Genomic DNA, 23,110 nt, shown 5'->3' with positions numbered 1-23,110 from the left:
GTGTGTGTGTGTGTGTGTGTGTGTGTGTGTGTGTGTGTGTGTGTGTGAAAATTAAAGTTACATTGGCAAAGAAGAGTGAGAAGAGCCTGGCATTTAATCTTAACAATTAGCAAGCTTGGAAAGCCTTTAAATACCAAGAAATGAACATGCTAAACATGTAATGAATTGGCATTTTGATGCTGCTAAAAGGAGATAAATGCAAATACAAAGACCATAAATCAAAGTTATCCTTTATCTTTTAGGTGCTGGCTACAATTAAGACATAATATTTTAAGAATGTATTGTTATTATGAAATTAAAAACTAAAAAATGTATATTGCCATTACTTAAGTTTGAAAACATACTTATTACTTGAAAAATTTCACTAAAAAAATAAGAATTTTTAAATTTTTCTATGAAACAAATGCCATGAAAATGGCTATATTTTAAAAATCCGGTTTTAAATCTATGGGCCTGTGCTGTCCAGTACAGTCACCACTAGACATAGGTGGCTCTTTAAAATTATATTTAAAATAATTAAAATTATATAAAATCAGAAATGTAGTTTTTCCATAACACTGCCCACATTTCAGGTATGGACAGGTGCTACTGTTTTAGATCTCTCCATCACAGCATTGGTATAGACTCATATAAAATAAATCTTAGGGCTTCCCTGGTGGCGCAGTGGTTGAGAGTCCGCCTGCCGATGCAGGGGACACGGGTTCGTGCCCCGGTCCGGGAAGATCCCACATGCCACGGAGCGGCTGGGCCCGTGAGCCATGGCTGCTGAGCCTGCGCGTCCGGAGAGGCCACAACAGTGAGAGGCCCGCAGAATCATGGGATCCTGGGAAATAGTACTTGGTTTCCTATTTAATCAAAGTGACAATAAAATAAAACATTTAAAAAAAAAATCTTAAAATAATTTGGGAAATCACAATAATAAAACCCTGAAGATATTAGTATCTATATTTACATTTGTGTGTGGTGTGCATAAACATGATAACTACTAAATTTCTTTTTATTTTAGGGCTGCTGAAATGAAACCATTTTGATAGGCATTTTACACATCAAAATGGAGTTGTAGATAGTAACAAGTTATTGTCATCCATGTGATTAATTCACAATGCTTACCACTTACAATAAGAGAATTGCTACAATGGTCTGTTATCATTCCTTCAATTAAACATGGAAATAATACATTTCACAAGTTTATAAAAATTAATATGCATTTGGCAGTCTATCAAATTAGCTCATAATCTTTGTGAATTTCTCAGAACTGTAAACCCTTGCCTTACTCAGAATAATATTAACAGAATTTTGAAACAAAAGTATAAAGTGGATCTTTTAAAACACATCTGTATTAAGTTTGATAAGTAATTATTATAATTAGTGCTTTTGGTGAAGATTTTATTAGAGGAAGTCAGTTTGCTTCTTAATCAAAGAAGCCCATCTAAAATGGGTAGATTCATAATAAGCAAAGTCTAAACATGAAACCTAATGTAGGACCAAAAAGATAACAGGATTTGACTGAGGAAGGAGCTATCAGCAATTTAGCCCTAGTGTGCTTTAGGTATAATTTCACTACATATTTAAGCCCTAGTGTATTTAGGTATAATTTAATCCAACCACCAAATTTTACAGATGAAGTGATAAAAATGCAAACATATATATATATGTATAAATTAAGTGGCAGACCCAAAATAGAGCCCAGTTTTCCAGAGTACTAAGGCAAGGGCAAGGCTCTTTCCTTTTTGTACGCATGTCAAAGAGCTGAAAAAAGGTGACATTAGCTTAGCAAAAGCAAATAGAATCCAGTGCCTTATCTTATCATTAACCATTTGAATAAGGAACATCATAACTTCCAAGGTTACACATAATTCATATCTGACATTCACAAGGATGGGAATAGATGTCCACTAAACTGCACATAAATCATTATAGAATAACTCTTTTAGACACTAACAATTAGAGTAGTAGTCAAAATGAAAACGATAAATCCTAAGTCTTGACTTAGCATACAAGACCCTGAATGATCTGGATCTGACCGAAATTCTATTGCTTATGTAGCAACACATAGCTTTGCTTTATTTAGTCAGTAAATTTAAATCCAACACACATTTACTACAGTTGCCTACTATATATCTCGAATTATTCCAGACAGTAAGATTGGTCCCAGAAAGGAGGCATTGTTTACTACCTTCAAGGAATGGAGGTAGATGGAGAAGCAAATCTTTCTCATTTCCTTGAGGATATTTATTTTGTAATAAAAGAAAAGAAAAAATTGGAAAAGGTAATAAGAGCTGTGACAAATACCCCTGCTATGGAAATATCTCAGATGGGGTCAGTTCAGGTATTAAAGAGATAATCCATGATTTAAATTTTCAATGATGATTAAGCATTAGCTGGGCAAAGAAGCCCAAGAAAGGTATCCTATACAGAGAGGCCAACCCAAATCTCTTCTGAGGCTTAGAGTCATTTATCGAATTGCCTTCTCCCCATTTTTTAGATGTTCTAGAGTTTCTTCAAACTTAACATATGTAACTGAACCGATGACCTCCTATTTACTGAAATTTGAATGTCTCTTGCTACTCTCTTGAGCAACCTAGACATCTGGGGTTATCCTTGACTCCTTCCCTCACATATCCTACTACTATTTAGCTACCAAATAGAATACTGCCAATTTAACCTCCCAAGGGTCTTTCAAATCCATCCTTTACTTAGATGGCTGCAGTTATCTGCCAGTAGGCCTCTCTTTCTTCAGTGTTACCACTCCTCCATCCATTTTAGGAAGACAGAGGAGCATTTTAAAAGGCAAATATGAATATGTCACCCTCTTGCTTAAAACCTTTCAGAAGTCCTTAACTGCCCTGAATAATATGAGCTCTGACCTGAAGCTGATCTCTCTACCTCATCTCAGGAATGCCCTTTACTATACAGCAATGAAGAACTTCTTTCAGTTTCTCCAACACACCAAGTTCTTTTTGCCTCTTGAGTCTCTACATTTACTAGTCCCTTGGCCTGAAATCTCAGCATTACCTTTTATTTCCTTTGATGGAAAACTCCTATTCAACTCTCAGGATTCAGCTTAAATGTCACTTCCACCAGTAAGTATCCCTAAACCCTCAGAATCTAGGCAAGTTGTCCATCTGTGCTTCTTTAGTTTTCTTGACTTCTTTTGTCAGAGCATTCACCACATATTTTGAAATGACTAAGAGTAGTGAGCAGGACCTAATTTATATTTTTCTCTGCTGTTTCCTCTGTTCCTGGCATATAGAATAGGCTCAGTAATTATTATATGGAAATTATAATTTCTGGGACATATTGTCTCTATTTTAAGATGAATAAATTAGTGTAATAGATTAGATTTGAATACTGTCTCAGTTTTAAAATTCTCTGATTCTATGGTAGAGATTTTATCAATAGATATCTTAGGATCATAAACTGAATAGACAGTTCTTGACCTCACATCTTTCTGCTATACTGTTTCTTTTATACATTAGATAGTCAGTGATCATTTCTTATTCATCTCTGTATTCCCAGCCCCTTGCCACCCATAGACACTCAGTCTTTATCAGATGAATGAACATTAAACATACAAAGTAGGAAATACAGTATGTTCCAAAAACCTATAATTTTAAATTTTGAGAAATTACAATTACAGTTGTCCCTTGGTATCTGCAGGGTATTGGTTCCAGGAGTCCCTCCAGATACCAAAATCCATGGATGCTGAAGCCCCTTATGAAATAGTGCACTTGGCCCTCCATATTCACAGATACATCATCTGTGGATTCAAACAACTGCGATGGTCCTCAGTTGGTTGAATCCAGAGATGTGAAACGCTTGAAGGAGGGCCAATTGTATATTTATTGAAAAAACACATGTATGAGTAGACTCATGCAGTTCAAACCCATATTTTTCAGGGGTCAACTGTACTTTTAAGTGAAACTTTAATGCATTGTGAAACACGAGATTCAGAAATATCCTAACTATAGCAATTTTTAAGTAAATAATCATTTTTTAAAAGCACGTGATATGGGGCACATGCAAGTCTTACCAACCTCTTCTTTCCTCTACCATCTCAACTGGAAATGTCTTCAAATCTCAGAAGATAACTTTTTCTGACTATAGTAGAGCCCATGTTTCTTTTCTTTCCTTTGAGTAGAAAGGAAATTGTTCTATTTAGCTGACAAAAGTGATAGATAAAATTGTGACTACTCCCAGTTGCCCTCCACCCTCAACTGCTATGCACGAAGTAGGCTGAAATCTCCCTCTGCTGCAAAATTCAGGAAGGAAAGAGACACATCACTGTAATAAAGCTCACATTTCCACTTACTCACAGTGACTTCTATTCATGAAAGAAACAGAGGGTCACTCTAAAGAATAAATGAAATGACCTGTTAAGGGTGTTCTAAGAAGTTAGGACCCTGGATGAAACTGGGGTTTTGTTAGATCAGGAGATAGGAATAAGTTGATATTAGAATAAATATCAATTGGACTAGAAGGGAGGAAGTAGGAATGTGACAAGGAAAATTATGATATTTTTTGTGCTATTGAGCATATATTTCTCATATATGAAAGCATCTGATATATACAGATGTTTATTTATAAATACCATCAATCATATTTATTCCCAGGATGCAACTTTTTGTTCACTACCAAACTGTATTTGTATGTGTTTGGCTACGCTAAGTACTGAAGTTATATTCTGCTAAAAGAAAATATAAATTTAATAATACAATGTTATAGATTGAGAATAATCTAGAAACTAAGAATCATTTCTCTTCCTAGACATCTCAAAACATTCTTTCTCTGTACATGTAAGAGGAATCCTCAATGCATCTGTTCTGGCTTTTCTAAGAACTGGCTCTAGCATGTGGGAGAATCACATAACTTCCTTAGATCTCATATATAAATGAAGCACTTCATTATTTCACTTATAAAGTCCTGTGTGCACACATCTGATAAATTTATCATGCTCATAGGATGTATGTGTTCATGATAGAGATGTGAAATTAGCTTCATACATCCTGACATGTTTACAGTATCAACCTTTAAGTACGTGTATGCAGATATATTTATTTTTGTAGCAACAGTAGCAGAGTACCCATGTCTTTAAAATAGAGAAGTTTGCGCATTCTAAAAAGGCTTAGGTTAAATAAAGCTAATGAACTGGTAACTGTATTCAAGGTAAAATTAAAATAAATATTACAAAATTGTAAGAATTGTTCACGTATCTCTTTCCTGATCAAACAAAAAGCCTGAATATTTTTTCCTTTTACATTCTTCAGAACCATTAATTCTGACTAGTACAGTATCATACATTTAACTATGTGTTGTATTTATCAATAGACTAATGGAAGAATAACTTAGTTTTACCCCAATAAGAGCTAGTTTTATTTTCTTTTCAAACTCTCCCAAACTGCATTTTCTAACTGTTTTGTTTACTGATCAAATCTTAAGAATATATCTCATTGGTCATGGACTCTGATCAGAGTGTGCTTACATGTTAGCTATTTCCTGTTGATCCTTGATATTTTTTCTGTGTTAGGAATGAGTCAATGCATACTTGTACTGTCAGAGTCTCTCTTTGAATGACTCAGTTATTCTGGTATGTGTTTGATTCTAAGAATGCCAAATTGTTAACTATAACATTCATTTATTAATGACTTTTCTGGAGAAAAAGTCACTACCTTAGTAAAGCAAGCTTGTACACTGATTCTAAGAAGTACTAAAATGTATAGTATATGAAAATATAGGAGGAAAAACTGTGACTTAGAAAAATATGATATATATATATTTATTAATATATATTCATATAAAATATTTTGCTCTGTAGATGAACACACACATTTTGTTTATACACTCGAATACAACATATTACTTTGTGGCTGCAGAAACTGATGACTAAAGTAACTAAACTAGGGAAAGGAGTACGATAGAGTGAATTTAAGGAAATGAAAATTTGAGTTCCAGATTTTATTCTAAGCCCACCAGTTTTTCCTAATCTATGTGACCTTGGCAAGTTATTTATCTCATCTAGTTTCCTCATTTGTAAAATAAGTATATTAACAATACTTACTCCATATAGGATTTATATAAAATAATGCATGTATTATAAAATGTTTAGGATAAAGAATGGCTCATATAATTGCACATGTAATACAATTTTAGAATTCGACCCTTTTTCTTCCTGTTTCAGCTGAGACCTTTGAGATATTAAGTGTCAGCTCTTCCAACACTGTGAAGTGAAAATCTGAATCACTTAGGTAGGACTTGCAAAGGAAGCAGCCTAGGTCCTTAGCTGAGCTGACCACTCACCCCCAGCCTATAAAGAGGTGAACAGGACTCAAATAGTCATTGGTTATTAGTGGCAGAGTGTCCTCAAGGAGCTGTCATTTTGAAATGATGCCCAACTTCACCCTCCAGAGTAGGAATGACGTGTCCTCTCCCTCACAGAAGGAGAGTTTACCTTGTGGTCCCCTGGCGTCTGTGGGGCTCAAAGCTCAGACTCAATCCATGCTTTAAAAAAGTGTGTATGTGAGAAGTATGGTTACTCGTCCATGGGGAGAGGAGAGAGAGAACCAGGTAGTTTCAGAAGATTTCTATGTTCCCATTTGACATAAGGACAAGGATACACGAGTGTTTCTCATGAACCATAAGTGAACAAGTGGAACAGAGTGGGCTGGAGAGCATTAGACTCTAGCTGTATTCTACCTGAGAGAGGAAAGGCTGCATAACTGTTTCTCATGGACCATAGTGAAGACTGTGAGAGAAGGTCCAGAGCCACCTCAAATCTTCTGTAAGAAGACTGCCTGGAGAGGCACAGTGACTCCCTCCAGAAAAAAAATGAGAAACTACTGGATTCAAAAGGGAGAGAGAAGGAATATAAATGTGTAGCTGAAGGAAAATGTATTGCTTATTTCATGGGGTCACAGCAGAAAGTTTCCAGTCATTGCAAAGGCATCCAAGAAAAGGAGGCAACATGGATCACCCAGCCTAGAAGGAATCAGCTGTAAACACTGGTCAGAGCCAGAGGTGGCCAGTTCTCAAAGGCTGTCTGTCCTTACTCGTGTGCTGCTTCCCCACCATCCTGACCTTAATGCCTCCTCCTCTCCCATCACAGAGACTCTTGGGAAGGGTGCATGGGGTGCAGGTGAGGGGAATCTGGCCAAATGATAGGGTAAAGGGAGAAGTTGACTGAACTTTCTATCTTTGTCATAGGCTTCTGACCTCAAAGGACACTGGGCTGGGTAAGAGAAAGAGGCTTTTTAAAATAAAGTTTGGAGGTTTTGAAGATCACCCTGGTCTACACCTGTGCTAGCCAATACAGTAGCCACTAGCCATGCTTGACTATTTAAATTTAAAATAATTAGAATTAAATAAGATTAAATATTCAGTGTATTAGTCACCCTGTTCCTTCCACATTTCAAGTGCTTGATAACTACTCGTGGCTACTTTACTGGACAGCACAAATATAGAACATTTCTAATAGCACTGGCTCTAGATATACTAATTACTGAACTGAGGATTCTGCTTATTTGTTTGTTACTAAAAGTCATCAGGAGATATTTGTTATTATCTGAGTGTAAGCAGGTAGCCTGATTTCACAGAGTAGAGTTAAATGGCTAGGAGTGGAGAAGAGTAGTTGATCTTCGGATTGTACTCTGAGTTATAGCTCTTCAGCGTATCAGTTATACATGTAGGCAAAACTCTCTGCCCTATTTTAAAGTATCAGTCATCACTTGGAATAATAAAGATCAAGTGTAGTGCCTGTGAATCTATCTTATTCCATGTTCATTTTTTTCTTGGAAAATTTTAGGTAATATGAGAAAAGAATATTAAACAGCCAGAAAAGGCATTTAAACCAAATAAAATAATGACATTTGTAATGTTCTAAATATTCGTTCTAAATTTAAAAAATGGTCCTAAAAATAAAAGTATTACTTAAATGCTGTAAATATTCTAAAAATAACATTTTTATAGGACTGAAAATTTGAAAAATTACAAATCTGATTTTTAAAACTTTTGTGAATTTGAGTTGTCTTGATAATAATATAGTACATAGTCATGATAATTTAATCATTAACATAAATAATTCAGGTGCTTAAAAATCTTCTTGGATCCTGAGTTCTAATAATCATTACAGTTTTCTTTTTTGCCATGTGCAGAACCCAAGACGGAAGGTGAGTAGATTTATTCCACTTACAAACATATTCATTCTTTTCATCCACTACTTTCCAAAGATTTAATGTGACATATTAAAAACGTAAAATCGTCTGAAATACTTCATCATAAACACCAACCCTACAAAAATTCTTATCACATTACTCCGTGGGGAAATAAGTGTAATCTTTCTGCTGAAAACATATGGCAAATTCACAAATAGTGCTTTTGCAGGTGTTTTAGATGGGAACAATGTTGCTTATAAATCTCCAGGAAAATGATAGCATGTTTAGTGCTAGAGATGCTAGACACTTCAAATCCTACGCACCCTTTGACAGATGTGGAAATTGAGGTCCACTGTCACTTGCCTTGGGTAGCAGGTGAACTTTACCAATGTTACTAACGGGTGATTTAGATGGGAAAAATGAAATTCATGCACTGGCCCTGGCAAATTTGGGCAAGGTGCCTAACATCTCCAGACTTCATATTCTTCCCAGGTAAACTGAGAATAATCATAGAATACCTACCTCATAAATTTTTTATAAGATAGATTATATTTGTAATATATACCATTTATGTTAGCAATCATTTTTCTTCTCATTTAGTGCTTTAAATGTTTCTATAATCACCTGCTTAAAGTCACACGACAAAGTGAATGAAGTCATAAGCCATTCACCTTCCTCCGTGTGACCTCAGCTCAGGGATGCAGCACTTCAGATGTTGACAACCCAGGGTCAGCCTTGCTGAGCTATTTTTCCCAAAGCAGGCCCTTAGTACCAGAGTAGGTAGGATTAAGACAGTGTCCATTCTCAGCTATATTTGTTTCCAGACGCCTCTTTCACACTTTCACACTTGGCCCCAGAGCAGAGGAAGTTCCCTCAGTCCCAAGCCTTCCCCCATTTCCTTTCCCCAAATAAGTGACACATTTTTCAAGGGAAAACTACATCTTCTTATACATGAGTTTTGTGTGCAGCACTCTGACATAGGCTATGTCAGTCAAGAGATGCACTGGAGTCAAATCAATAGAAGCAGAACAGGAAGACAGAAAAATCTGTGACTGAACCAAGAACCGCTCGTTAGACAGCACAGCCTGTGTTGGGGAAACAAATTGGTTATAGGTGACAGGGTACCGGAGCTGGCCTAGATTTTGCCTCCAAAGTACATAACAAATCCGGGTATGCTTCAGACCATCATCAGTAAATACTGAGGGGTACAGATCTGTCAAATAAATGAGGGTGTATCACCTGACCAAGCACATGGGAGTCTGAACCAGTGCTGATGGGCAGGAACCTCCAGAGATGTAGCAGCAGCCAGAATACCTGATCCAATTTCAGGGGGTAGAAAAGCGTATTCCGACATCACGTGTTGTTCTGTGTCCTGACAAACTTCAGTTCAATTTTAAAGCCTAGGTTTTAGAACTCAAAAGTTTTGGGTTTGTTTTCTGTAAATCAACCAATGTAATTTTCATAAAGTAATAGATGCTCCAAAGACTAACTGACCAAATGGTACAAGGAGAAGGGTTATGGGAAATAAATGTATCCCTCTTGTATGTGAAAATAGATCCCACTATATCAGGCGCTCCTAACTGGCAGGCAAAACACATCACCAGAAGGCAGGTGGCAATGTGTAGATCAGAACTGAGTTAGATATAATTCACTCTGGAACATTAGGCTCCCTGTTACTCATTTGCACCCACATTTGTAAAAGATAAAGGATAACAGAACTTATGGAACAAGTCAGGGCTTTGGAAGACATATTACATTAGGGATAAATGCTTCTGTATTCCATATTTATCAGCAAAACCTGACAATGTCCACATCAAAAGGCAATAACTTACTGGCCTCCGAGGTAAGTTTTTATTACCAACCCTCAGAGAGCTTGGTATCCGAAAGATGTGCAAGACGCTTATCCTACAAGGTTGCTTTATATTCCTTGGTGCTAACTTTACATGTGGATGACTTGCCTCAGAAGTCTCACCTCTTGGCTTCTTGACTACCTACCCTTTCACAATATTTTCCCATATTCTTAACTCAAATGCTCTCTCTCAAGACCATCACTTAGACTTGTCATCAGCAGCAATTTGCCAGACCTAATTTTGTCACTCGATTACTCCCTTCCTGTCCTTAATTTACCAGCTTGTGTTCCATTGTTAATTATTACAATTACCTGGTATAAATACGTTAAACTATCTTGCCCTTTTTCTCCCTTCATTATGCTCATTTCACAGTGCTGGCTGACCCCAGAAATCACCCTTCTCCACTCTTGCTGCCTGCCACTGACCATAGCTGAAAGAACACCACACCAGGTTGACTGGTTATATTCCAGACCTTAATTCTCAAATGGATGCTAAGAACTACCCAGAGATTCTACTCTATTTTCCTTAATAAATTCACTATCCCATTGTCTATGGTGACTGGTTTTTGTTTGTTTGTTTGTTTTTGTTTGTTTGTTTTTGCGGTACGCGGGCCTCTCACTGTTGTGGCCTCTCCCGTTGCGGAGCACAGGCTCCGGACGCGCAGGCTCAGCGGCCATGGCTCACGAGCCCAGCCGCTCCGCGGCATGTGGGATCTTCCCGGACCAGGGCACAAACCCATGTCCCCTGCATCGGCAGGCGGACTCTCAACCACTGCGCCACCAAGGAAGCCCTGGTGACTGTTTTTATAACCTCTGTTTTTCATAGCCTCCATGCTCTAGTCTCACTTATTCCCTTGCTGATGACCTTGACGCAAACTTCATGGAAAAACAACACTTACCTTGCCTCAAACATGTTCTCCTTCCCCACTGAAATGAAAGGAAACGAATCCTTCCTTCTACTTACACTTTGTATCCCAGCCCCTATTTGCTCTTTCATTTTTCTCTTTCTCTTGGCATCATTATCTATCAACAGCTACAACAGCTACATACATTCTATCCAATATATGCACTCTAATATCTCCTGTGCTTAAAATGGTCCCCTCATTTCTGTTTCCCTTTTAATAAATATTCTGCTTCCTCACTTCCTACTAACTACGCAGTCCTCACAGTCTTGCTTCTGTTGTTTTTTTTTTCTATCACTGTGAAACTGCTTTGTCAACATGACCAGTAACCTCCATTATACCAAATCCAATGGATACTTCTACCTTCCCCTTTTACTTGCTAGTTCAGACTTGTGGATCCTGCTCTGCTGGGCTTCTCTCTCCTCCATTGGCTCAGCTGTCGTCACACTCCCTTGGGTTTCCTCCTAATACACTGCTTTCTTCTCAGTTTCCTTTGCCCTCTTGCTCTTTTCTACCCATCTCTACCTGGAACCTCTTTTGTTTTTCATCTACACTCTCTCCTTAGATAATCTCAGGTGCCTGTAAATTTTAAGTGTCACTTCTATGCTGATGACTAACAACTCTGCACCCAGTATCTCTCCTGAGTTCCAGTCGAATGGATCCAATAGCCTATTCAACTTTAACACTTGGATGTCTAATAGTAAACTCTCCTCAAAGAAGGTCCCTTTCACACTCTTCTCCCTATTAGAAAAAGGTACAAACTTCCAACTCACTTTTTTAGGATAAACTCCCAAGAATATTTCTGGTTCTTCCCTTTCCTTCATCATCTAAATCCAGTCCACAGTCCAACAGTCCATCAGCAAATCCTGTTAATTCTACCTTCAAATATATATATAGAGAGAGAATTTCAAATTTCTCTTAATACCATTTTCACCACTCAAATCTAAATAATCTCCTCTCATCTGGACACTATTTTAGACTACTAAACTTGTTTTCCTGTTTATCTTCTTGCCTTCCTAATCAATTTTCCTTAAGAAGGTCATAATAATCTTTAAAAAGATAAAACATTATGTAATTTATCTGTAATTTATTACTTCCCACTTAAATTACAGTGACATTTAAACTCTTCTGTTAGAACAGCATCTAAACTCCTACCATGGCTGAAAATGTCCTGCAATATCTGGCCCTGCTCTCCTTTATCTACATCTTGTATCACTCTCCCCCTTGTTCACTAAGCTCTGTGTAGGCTCTTTTCCTCTAATATGTGAAGGCATTTTATATCATAGGCCCTTTCATTTGCTTTAATCCTGCCTAGAATGTCTTCTCAGTCCTATTTCCAATGGCTGGCTACATTCTTCCAGGTTTCAGCTAAAAGGTAGTTCGTTCTGAGAGGCTTTGTCTGAGTCTTCCTTTGAATGCTTTATTGAGCCCCCCTACCCCTGATTAGCACTATGATCAATAACTTTAGTATGTCATCCAGTTCTGTTTTCTTGCAAAGATTTACCATATCCAATAATCATTGTGTTTAGTTTCACTCTTTCTCCATCTACTAGGATATAAGTTTATGAAACAGTATGCTGATCACTGCTCAGTATTTAGTACAGTGCCTGATATAAACAGTGTGCCAGATGCATAAAGTTCTGACATTAATCCATGACCTTATTTTTATTTCACATAGCATTTGTTTTATTAAAATTATTATGTTTTAAATATCCAAACATGTCATACATCAGTTCCTCTCACCTGGAATATTAGTATATAATAACTGATTGCACATCTTTAAAAACTTTCCCCTTCTGATTTGTTCTCCAGAGCAGCCAGAGTGAAAATTGTAGATATATTTGTACAAAATTTGATTATATTTAATTTCACTCCAGCAATATGCAATTTACACAAGTGATGTATTTTGCTTGCTTTTTATTTCTAACATTCTGCACAGTGCCTGATATCTAAAAATGCTCAATAAATAATTCTTAAAGAATGAATAAGAAGCATCATACACACTGATTTAAAACTATATTACAAAGCTATAGTAATTAAACCAGTATAGTATTGACATAAAAACAGAATTTTTTTAAATAGAAAGTTGAATAGAGAACCCAGAAATAAACCCACATATATGTGTTCAATTAATTTATGAAAAAGGAGCCAAGAATATGCAATAAGAAAAGAACAGTCTCTTCAATAAATAGTCTTGGGAAAATTGGTCAGCCACATGCAAATGAGTGAAACTGGACCACTATCATGCACTATACACAAAAATTAACTCAAAATGGAATAAACTTGAATATAGGACCTGAAATTATAAAATTCCTAGAATAAAACATAGGTGGGAAGCTTCTTCACATAAGTCTTAGCAATGATTTTTTTTAATGTGACACCAAAAGCAAAAGCAACAAAGCAAAAATAAATAAGTGGGACTATATCAAGCTAAAAAGCTTCTGCACAGCAGAGGAAACCATCAACAAAATGAAAAGGCAACCTAGGTAATGAGAGAAAATATTTGCAAATCATTTTTCTGATAAGGGGCTAATATCCAAAATATACAAAGAACTCATACAACTAGATAGCAAAAAAGCAAAAACAAAACAAAAAACCCCAACAATCTGATTATAAAATAGGTAGAAGATCAGAATAGACATTTTTCCAAAGAAGACATACATCCAACAGGTACATGAAAAGATGCTCAACATCATTAATCATCAGGGAAATGCAGCTCAAAACCACAATGAGGTACCACCTCACACTTGTCAGATTGGTTATTATCAAAAAGACGAGAAATAACAAGTATTGGTGAGGGTGTGAAGAAAAGGGAACACTTGTGAACTCTTAGTGGGAATGTAAATTGGTGCAACCTTTTGGAAAAAAAGTATGAAGTTCCCTCAAAAAATTAGAAGTAGAACTACCATATGATCCAGCAATTCCACTTCTGGAATTACTTTCCTATGGTGTATATCCATAGGAAACAAAATCACTATCTGAAGAGATATCTATATCCCCATATTCACTGCAGCATTATTGACAATAGCCAAGACATGGAAATAACTGTGTCCATCGATGGATGAATGGATAAAGATGATATGGTACATATATATAATGGAATATTATTTAGTCATAAAAAAAAGAATGAAATCTTGCCATTTGTGACAACATGAATAGACCTCAAGGGCATCATGCTAAGTGAAATAAGCTAGACAGAGAAAGACAAATACCATGTGATTGCTCTTATATGTGGAATCTGGAAATAATAATAATAAATTTTAAAATGCAAGCTCGTAGAAACAGAGAAAAGTTTGGTGGTTGAAAGACGCAGGGGGTAGGATATAGGGGAAATGGGTGAACTGTTATTTGTTTCTTGTTTTTGTTTAAATAAACTGAATAATAGATTTTTAAAAACCCAGCCCAGCAGGAATCTGGGGAAGGTAGGGAAATAGTCTAAAACAAGATCAGAAATCAAGGGGATTGTGAATGGAGGCTATACTAGTTTAGGGCAGGGCAAGACATGTCTCCAGGTCAATTCTCAAAGTCCACTGGAGTGCAACTACTGATTAAAAAAGAAAAAAAAGGAAGAAAATGTAGTTTTATTTTTGGCTTTTTTTCCCCTACTGTTAATCAGTATTGACATGTTAATTTTTGATGGTGAGAGACATTTCACTACTGTAGTGTAGTACACTATTATACAATAATAGGGAACATTATGTATTAACTTCCAGATCCATGCCTGTCCCACCCTGAAAAAGCCAAAGCACCCCCCAACTGTCCATCTATCTATATCTATATATAAAATGAAAACATGGGTTATTATAAAGGAATTCCTTCCTTTTCAGAGATAATTTTACATAGCAAGGCTTCCAGGTACATTTAACTTATGGTTTTATTTATATAATTTAGTTTACCCTAACTATTCAGAAATGTGTGACATGAACCTAATTCTAAGCAATTCCAATTTTGTCTTAGATAAAGGTATGTCTTCGTACACTACAAGGAAGCTCTAGGCATAACTACTATATAGCTGACATTCCCCCAAGTCCATTTCAACATTCATTCTCAGATATTACAAAAAACAAGAATAAATTCATGTAACACACTAAAGAAATTTCTGTTCCAAATAACTGCATCATAGAATTATCCGGAGATCAAAAAATGAGAGGGAACTTCACCATGATTTGTCCTAAAAGAAATTACCTACTGCCTGTCAAATTTTGCTCTATTACCTCCTAGAATATTTATATCATATTTCTTTGGAAAAGCAAGAATTAACCTTATGCTCAAGGACCAAATGTGTTTTCCTTTCTGTTACCTACTTTCTTGTATCTTTTAATCTCAGAGTGAAGATATAATCTTTCATAAAGGGAATGTACATAGTTACTGTACAATAAGTCACTACTCTGATTATATAAAAGTAAATTAGGGACTTCCCTGGTGGTCCAGTGGTAAAGAATCCACCTTCTGTTGCAGGGGACGTAGGTTCAATCCCTGGTTGGGGAACTAAGATCTTACATGCCACGGGGCCACTAAGCCCAAGTGCCACAACTACTGAGCTCGCGCACCTCAATGAGAGAGCCCACATACTGCAAACTGTAGAGCCCACACACTCTGGTGCCTGTGCGCCACAACCAGAAAGAGAAAACTTGCAGGCCACAACTAGAGAGAAGCCCGCGTGCTGCAACGAAAGATCCTCATGCCTCAATGAAGATCTCTCATGCCCCAACAAAGGCCCGACACAGCGATAAAAATAAAGAAAATAAATAAATATAAAAAGTGGTAAATTAACAAGTGGAATTGTAATAAAAGGTACAAGAGGGGAGCTTACCTAGGTGATGTATTGTTGTCCAAAGTAGTATTTATTTATTTTTTTGCCACTGGGAAAAGTATCTATGAGAAAATATTTGAGCAGATTCCTTGACTGAAGAAGAAATTCACTACCTTCTATATTCCTAAGCACAGGTCTTTGAAGTCATCTAAAATAAGCTAAAGAGTATCTAATTTAAGGGGTTAGTAAGATTTGTGCCCATGTAGAACAAGTCAGTTACAAACCTACTTCCCTTTATATTTTTTAGAAACACTGTATCTCACTTCAGAAGGGATGCAGGCATCATAAAAACCAGAGTCACAAGATGTCCTTACACAAACATTTAGGAATCCAGTAACTTCTGATTTAAATGGTGCTTTGAAGAGAAGGGAAACATTAACGACAGTTTAAATTCTGTTTCTACCATGAATGTCTCTGGAATAAAACCAATAGTACTGCCAAGAAGCCACAGGTGTTTAGTACTGCACAAAGAAAAATATAATTTTGGACAGCGCAGTGACAGTTCTTCTCTTCCTCCACTAATGTGCTGTAAGATTAAAGGTTAATAGCAGTATACATACTATAACTACATAGTGTTGGGTTCATTTTTCTTTCATATTTACAAAAACCTTTTTTGCTCCTGTACTTTTAGGGGCATGGGAAAAAAATGAACAAATATAGTTGATGCTTTTGCCTGTTCTCTTCTCCCAACCTGGAATATTTTGTCCCAGGAAATCTCCACCTAAAAAGATCATATTCAACTTCTAAAGGCTAACTCAAATGATGCTTCCTTGATTGCTCTTACCCAATTTCTCAGCTAAAACTGATCTCTTTCTCCCTTGAACATGAACAATATCTTTGTTTAAAAAATTATTTCGGGATAATTGTAGATTTTCATACAGTTTTAAGAGATAACATAAATAAATATCATGCACCCTACACCCAGTTCCGTCAATGGTGATGTCTTGCCTAAATATAGCACAATGTCACAACCAGGAAGTAGGCACTGATACAATCCACCAACCCTATTCAGATCTCACCAGTTTCATATCCACTCTTTTGGGTTTGTGTGTATATTTGACTTTAATTTCACCACATTTGTAGATTCCTATGAACACCAGCACAGTCAAGATGCCAATAGTTCCATCATGAGGACCCCTTGTCCTACATCTTATAGTCAAAATCAAAATTTTCTCTTTCTACATCAGTCCCTGGTAACCACTAACCTGGTCTCCATCTCTGTAATTTTGTCATTTCAAGAATGTTATACAAAGGAAATCATACAGTAGGTACCCATTTGGGATCAGCTTTCCTCATTCAGTGTAATTCCTTTGAAATCCATCCAAGTTGTGTGCGTCACTAGTGGTTCTTTTTATAGCGGAGTAGTATTCCATGGTATGAATATGCCACCATTTGTTTACTCACTCATGTATTGAAGGATGTCTGGGTTGTTTCCATTTTTTGGCTCTTACAACTAAACTGCTCTCAAAATTCATGTACATGTTTTTGTGTAAACATATGTTTTTATTTCTTTGGAATAAATGCCGTAAGCAAAAACATTTAAAAGTTAAGGAACTAATAAAAGATTATTAAATGCTTTTGGAAATGGAAATTTGAAGTTTCTAAGGAACTGAGTAGCTATGAGAAATAGGTATTCTAGTGTTTTTTCTTAAGTGAAAAAGTATGTTCTTTTATTCTGAAACTTTTCTGTTTTTTATTTTTTTCTCAGTCATGAAAAAAATTTAACCTCATATTATAAAAGATTACCAAGACAAGGCTAACTGCACCAATGATCCATAAATATTCCAGTATTTGGTAATAAAATATGCTCAACATTTGGACATCAAGTAAATTAATTTGACACCTGACTAGGACACAAAAGTCTTGCACAATTTTCTTTCTTTCTCTCTTTCTCTCATTAAATCAGTCTTATGGTTCTTCTTGCTGAAATTCATAATTTGTTTTGGTATTCTTCATAATTTATTTCATATGGCATAAAGTATAGAGGTTGTTCAACAACTACTTCATAATGAACATTGAGTTGATCAAATTTGGTTCTATTTAGAGAGACAATATTGTGATCATGGCTATTTGCTGAACACACAACCACAAATTGAGAAATGGAGTTAATCTAATTATTTGCTATGCATTCTAAAGAACACAATTTTTTGACCTTTTTATTGAACAAGTGAATTATCTATTAGTTGCAAACAGCCAGAGAATTATTGCTGATCTTGATGTTTTTTGAGATGCTTGTCAGCCAAGGCTAGATCCTTTATGCCACATTTGTTTTCCTGAGGAATGTCTGAGGCAATTTTCCTAGTGAGACACAATCTTTACTTCCAATTTACTGAAAAGAGGTCCCTGGCGGTGCAGCAGCTGGGCCCGTGAGCCATGGCCACTGAGCCTGTGCGTCCGGAGCCTGTGCTCTGCAAATGGGAGAGGCCACAGCAGTGAGAGGTCCGCGTACCGCAAAAAAAAAAAAAAAAAAAAGAATGAGCCCACTCAATGTATATCCCTTTATCTCACTACACTTTTATTTTGATTCTTATTTTCTATGACTGCTTAACCAACAAGAAAAAGTTACATATTTTTTTCTTCCAATTTTAGAAGGTAATCCATGCCTTATATTCCATACCTTTATTATTATTCTCTGCTCTCCTTCTTCATTCCGTTTCTCCTTTTCTGCCTTCAAATATATAAAAACCTCATTCTACAAATTTATTTTATTTAGTATTTTTAGTCTTTATCTCCCTTTTAATTATCAGATTTCTTACATTTGTGGTCCACAGCCTCAAGTTTCACTTTCTTTCCATCTAATCTTTTTTTTAACCCTCTGAAATGGATTTTTCATTCTCAACACTCAGGCTAAAATGATGATTCCATATTTGATAACCACCATCTCCTTATTCCAAAATCATCATCACCATCATTGCCATCATTACCATCACCATCAACACCATGAGCATCTCTATCCTCAGGCTGCCTGACACCACTTTCAGCAATGGTTACTGATTCCATCCAAAAAATTTTCCCCTCAGTGGTATCTAGAAAAGTTTGTTGTTTTACTTCTAAGTCATATTAAAGTTGTACTGTTTCTTCTCCATCTCCATTCATCTCCATGAATCTCTAAACTCCTTTCACAACATATGTTTTAAAACATAAATGAGGTAGTCTAATTAAGATGCCATTCAAAGGAAAGTTAGGCTTGTGTTCTGTGACCATGGGATAAGGGCCTTACAAGGAACAAAGCACCAAAAGGGACAGTAAGGCCACATCCATTAAAATCCATTATACTTTATTGAATTCCTAGAATATACCCTGACTGAAAGCACCACATAAGACTTTTTTGTAGCATTAGAAAAAAAGAAGAATTTGAGAACAGAAAAATTAGGGTAGATGAGTCTGTTACAACTCTTTTCTCCTGGAAAGACAAACGTTAACTGCATATATACCAGTCTTAAAAGCTTTCAAAGTGCTTCATTCTGAATATTTGATATAGATTTATCTTGACCTAAACTCTATTTAAATACAGATTGGAAGGGAGTGTTTTGATACTCTTCTGGGTCACAGTACCTCCTTTTGCAGTGTTATCTCAAGATCACTTAAGAAACTAAATTCACTTGTCAGAAATATACTCTACACAAAACAAACAACAAAAAAGTAATCTTTACAAGGAAACCAAAAAAAACCCCAAAAAACAAAAAACCTTGTTTTTCATCCCAAAGAATGAACCAAAGCCATTACCATGAGTTTGAAAACTAAAGCCATCAAAATGAGATATTATCCTGTGTAAAAGAAGAAAAACACAACCTTGGATATATATGATGTTCACTTTCATCTAATAGAGTTAATATAAATCTTTGCGGCTGTTATCCTGAAGAAATGAAATCAAAACGATGAATATAAACTACTGAAGTTCCTCATATAACAATGACCCCTTTTGGCCTTGCATTTCTCTCCCTACACCCACCTTACTTTTACATATCCCGGAATGTAATAAGCCTGCCACCACTAACGTTATAAAGTAGTAATTGTTCCTAATTGGTAGGGAGGCGACAGACCATTGTGGTAATGTTGTGAAACTGTAAGAAAGGAGGAGTGAGAACATTCACAGGCCCAGCAGTAATTATCCACTAATTTGGCCTGTTTGTGTGGGGACAGCTCATTATAGCCCTTAAGAAACCTCAGAATAAAGAGGGAAAGTAGGTAGGAGGCAAGGTTAAATAATTAGTGTTCAGCAGGGTTTTTTTTTAAGATTCAAAGAAAAGGATTAAACGCAGGAAATGTGACTAGAGTAACAAGAAATGGTAGAACGTTCTGAACTGAGTTTTATGTTTTCGTGGGAGTAGGGGTATTTAGGAACCCTATAATATGGCATAAAAAATGACATGTCACTTTTATTACACACTTTCAGTTATGACCCTGGTCATCCTTTACATTTTATGGTGCCAATCTCATGCTTAACAAGAGATTTATTCTTGTGAGTTCTAAAAAAAGATTTTCACAGTTTTCATAAAATGATGTATAAGAAAGTTTTCATACTGTTTTAACATTTGTAGATTTGGGGGCTGAAAACATACTTATGTGTGCACACATGTGCACGTAGCATACAGACTTTGCAAAGAAATTGTTATTCACCTACAACTTTGTTAGTAAACGAGAATTCCCCAATTTCTCACCTATATATATCTAATACCTCTATTTCAAGAGTAAAGTATGCTTGCTCTTGGTTATATATGTATACACACATATATTTGATAAATAATTGATCTGTATATAAGTGTTTTAAAGATTCTCTAAGGCTATCATTTTTAACACTCTCCTTAAAAGAAGCATTATTATTCCAGTCAACTTATGTGATTGCAATTAAAGCTTTTTTGTCCACCTAATAGAAAGGGACATGCAATGGATAAATGATTTTAAGTTAAATGAGCTCTATAATATGATTCAGAAAATATCTATGTATCTCTTAAATATATTCACATTGAAGGACTCTGGGAAAAGTTTTAAAATGCTATATATTCCATCCCTTTGCTAAGTGGCAAGAATATAGCTAAATATAACATAAAAGTAGAAGCATGTAACTAATCCAACAAATTTAAGCTAGAATATGATATTAATGTAACAAAGATTATATATTTTATCTCTATGTGCATTAGATAACTTTGCCCTATCGTAATTCAAAACACACTTCCCTGAACCAAGAGTTAGGTTAGAAATGTATTCTGCTGTTAATAAGGGGAATTATAGGGTGCCAATATGAGTAAATTAGTAAAAATTATCACCAACATTTGAAAACAATTCAAAACATAAGCTACAAGTCCTATCTACTAACAATTAAGCATTGTCTTTATTTATGAATAAAATAACTGCAGTGTATGAATGATTGCATTCATTATTATTTTCCTTTTCTTTTAAACATTTATTGGTATCTTTCAATGAAAGGCATGTTTTTAACGACTTAGCAACTCCTAAAGATCATGTCATATGAAACTTTAAAAAACAAGAACTTATTTGTATACTGGCTTTGCAAACTTTTTTTTTTTTTGTATTCCATTAGACTATTTGTTATCCAAATTGTTTTTCTCAAGATCACTTTGAAGACTACCAATAACTCCATGCCATGCCATTTTTTCAACTTGAACTTTTGCTCTCCTTAAATGTCCTCCCTGCAAAAAATTAAAAAAAAAAAATTAACCTAATTTCCCATCAGGAAAATTAAGAAGAAATGTTTCCATTTTTTCAACCTATAATAATTTATCAGTAAAAATTTTAGGTATTATGGATGTTGAAGAAATTTTTCTAAATTCCAGCTTTTTCCCCCTAGCATATGGAAAAAAAATGTGATAAGAAAGTAGAAGTGCCAGAGGTATTTCATTTACCACTTGCCTAAGAACTACTTACTGCTACTGAACTCCAATTTCTATGGATACAACAGATTGTATATGCTCAATCTGCAGTCTGAGCAACAACATCTTAGAGAATTAATATTTGAACATATTCTTAGATTCTTAGGTTTGCTAGTAATATTTTCTCTAAAATTAAATGAGCACACAGATTTATTATGATGTTTTATCTGACCCATTAGAATTGTCACTTTTATTGATCATAGAATAAAGTCCTTATCCTTATTGTAATACTTCTAAATGTGATCAATGTAGTTTTTGTGTAGTTCTAAACTGGTATATTATAGATGATTACTATAGAACATGCCAATTCTCACCAATATTCTGTTGCACTCCCTTACATTTTCCATCCTTCCTTGCAGTTATCATGGGATCATGTGTCTAGTTCTGGCTACTGTGCTGAAAGTGAAAGTTTTAAGTGGCATTTCCAAAGAAGTTAAGAGAGGATGTATGTAACACACTCTCTATCATCCCCTAGTTTGAAGACACCGGAAAATACAAGGAAGTATGACAGCAACACAATATAGAGCAATGTAGAGCAGTGTACTTTCCCATCAGGAAAATTAAAAAGAAATGTTTACATTTTTTCAACCTATAGTAATTTGTTTAGTAAAAATTTTAGGTATTATGGATGTTGAAGAAAATAAACATTTTCTTCTCCCGTATAACTAAAAATCCAAGTAAAGAAATAAAAAGATATCTGAAAACCACTGAGGCAACCAGTACTGGAGGGGGCTTTAATCCAGAGAGAAGGAACCACAAATGAAGAGCTGACATTTTGATAATAGCTTTTCCCCTGGAATATTTGGGGGTTTTTGTAATTAATTAATTATTATTGTTATTATTATTACTACTATTGTTTTTGGTGATGGCCAAGAGGCAAATAATCCATCCAGGTGACTAAAACAGAGAAGCAGAAAAACTGGTGGATCTTTTTGCAATCTCAAGGGGCTGGAAAGATAAAATTGTAGTTTGGAGCTGTTTAGGCAATAAATGATTTGAAGAGTTAAGATCCTGGAGAGAAAAAGACATGTAAGTTTTAATACGCAGTTAGATTAATAACTAGGTGACTTAAGAGAAATCATGGATGACAGAAGACAAAGGAATGCCCTATTTAAAGTACTAAGAGAAAATAGCTGCCAACCTAGAATTTTATACCTTGTCACACCATTCTTTACACATGAAAGCAAAGACATTAACAAACAAGAATTGAAATGATTTGTCACCAGAAAACCAAACTAAAAGAGATGCTAAGTGGAGATCTCCAAGCAGAAGGAAAATGATCCTGAACAAAAATATGGTAACGTAGAAAGAGATAAAAAGCAATGTAGAGAAGTAGAGAGTCAATATATAAGGAAATAAACATGGATATTGACTTACAAATTATAAATTTTATATTGGTCAAAACTATATGCGTAATTAAATTCATGACAACAATACACAAATATTGAAGTGGTGAGACGTAGAGTTATTGTGTTCTGATTTCATTATATTTTCATACATAGTATATG

This window comes from Aethalodelphis obliquidens, unplaced genomic scaffold, assembly GCF_003676395.1.
Source record: "Aethalodelphis obliquidens isolate GAN/ISIS:26980383/991018 unplaced genomic scaffold, ASM367639v1 scaffold4, whole genome shotgun sequence".
In the NCBI taxonomy this organism is placed as follows: domain Eukaryota; kingdom Metazoa; phylum Chordata; class Mammalia; order Artiodactyla; family Delphinidae; genus Aethalodelphis; species Aethalodelphis obliquidens.
Note: the sequence above shows the minus strand (reverse complement) of the source record.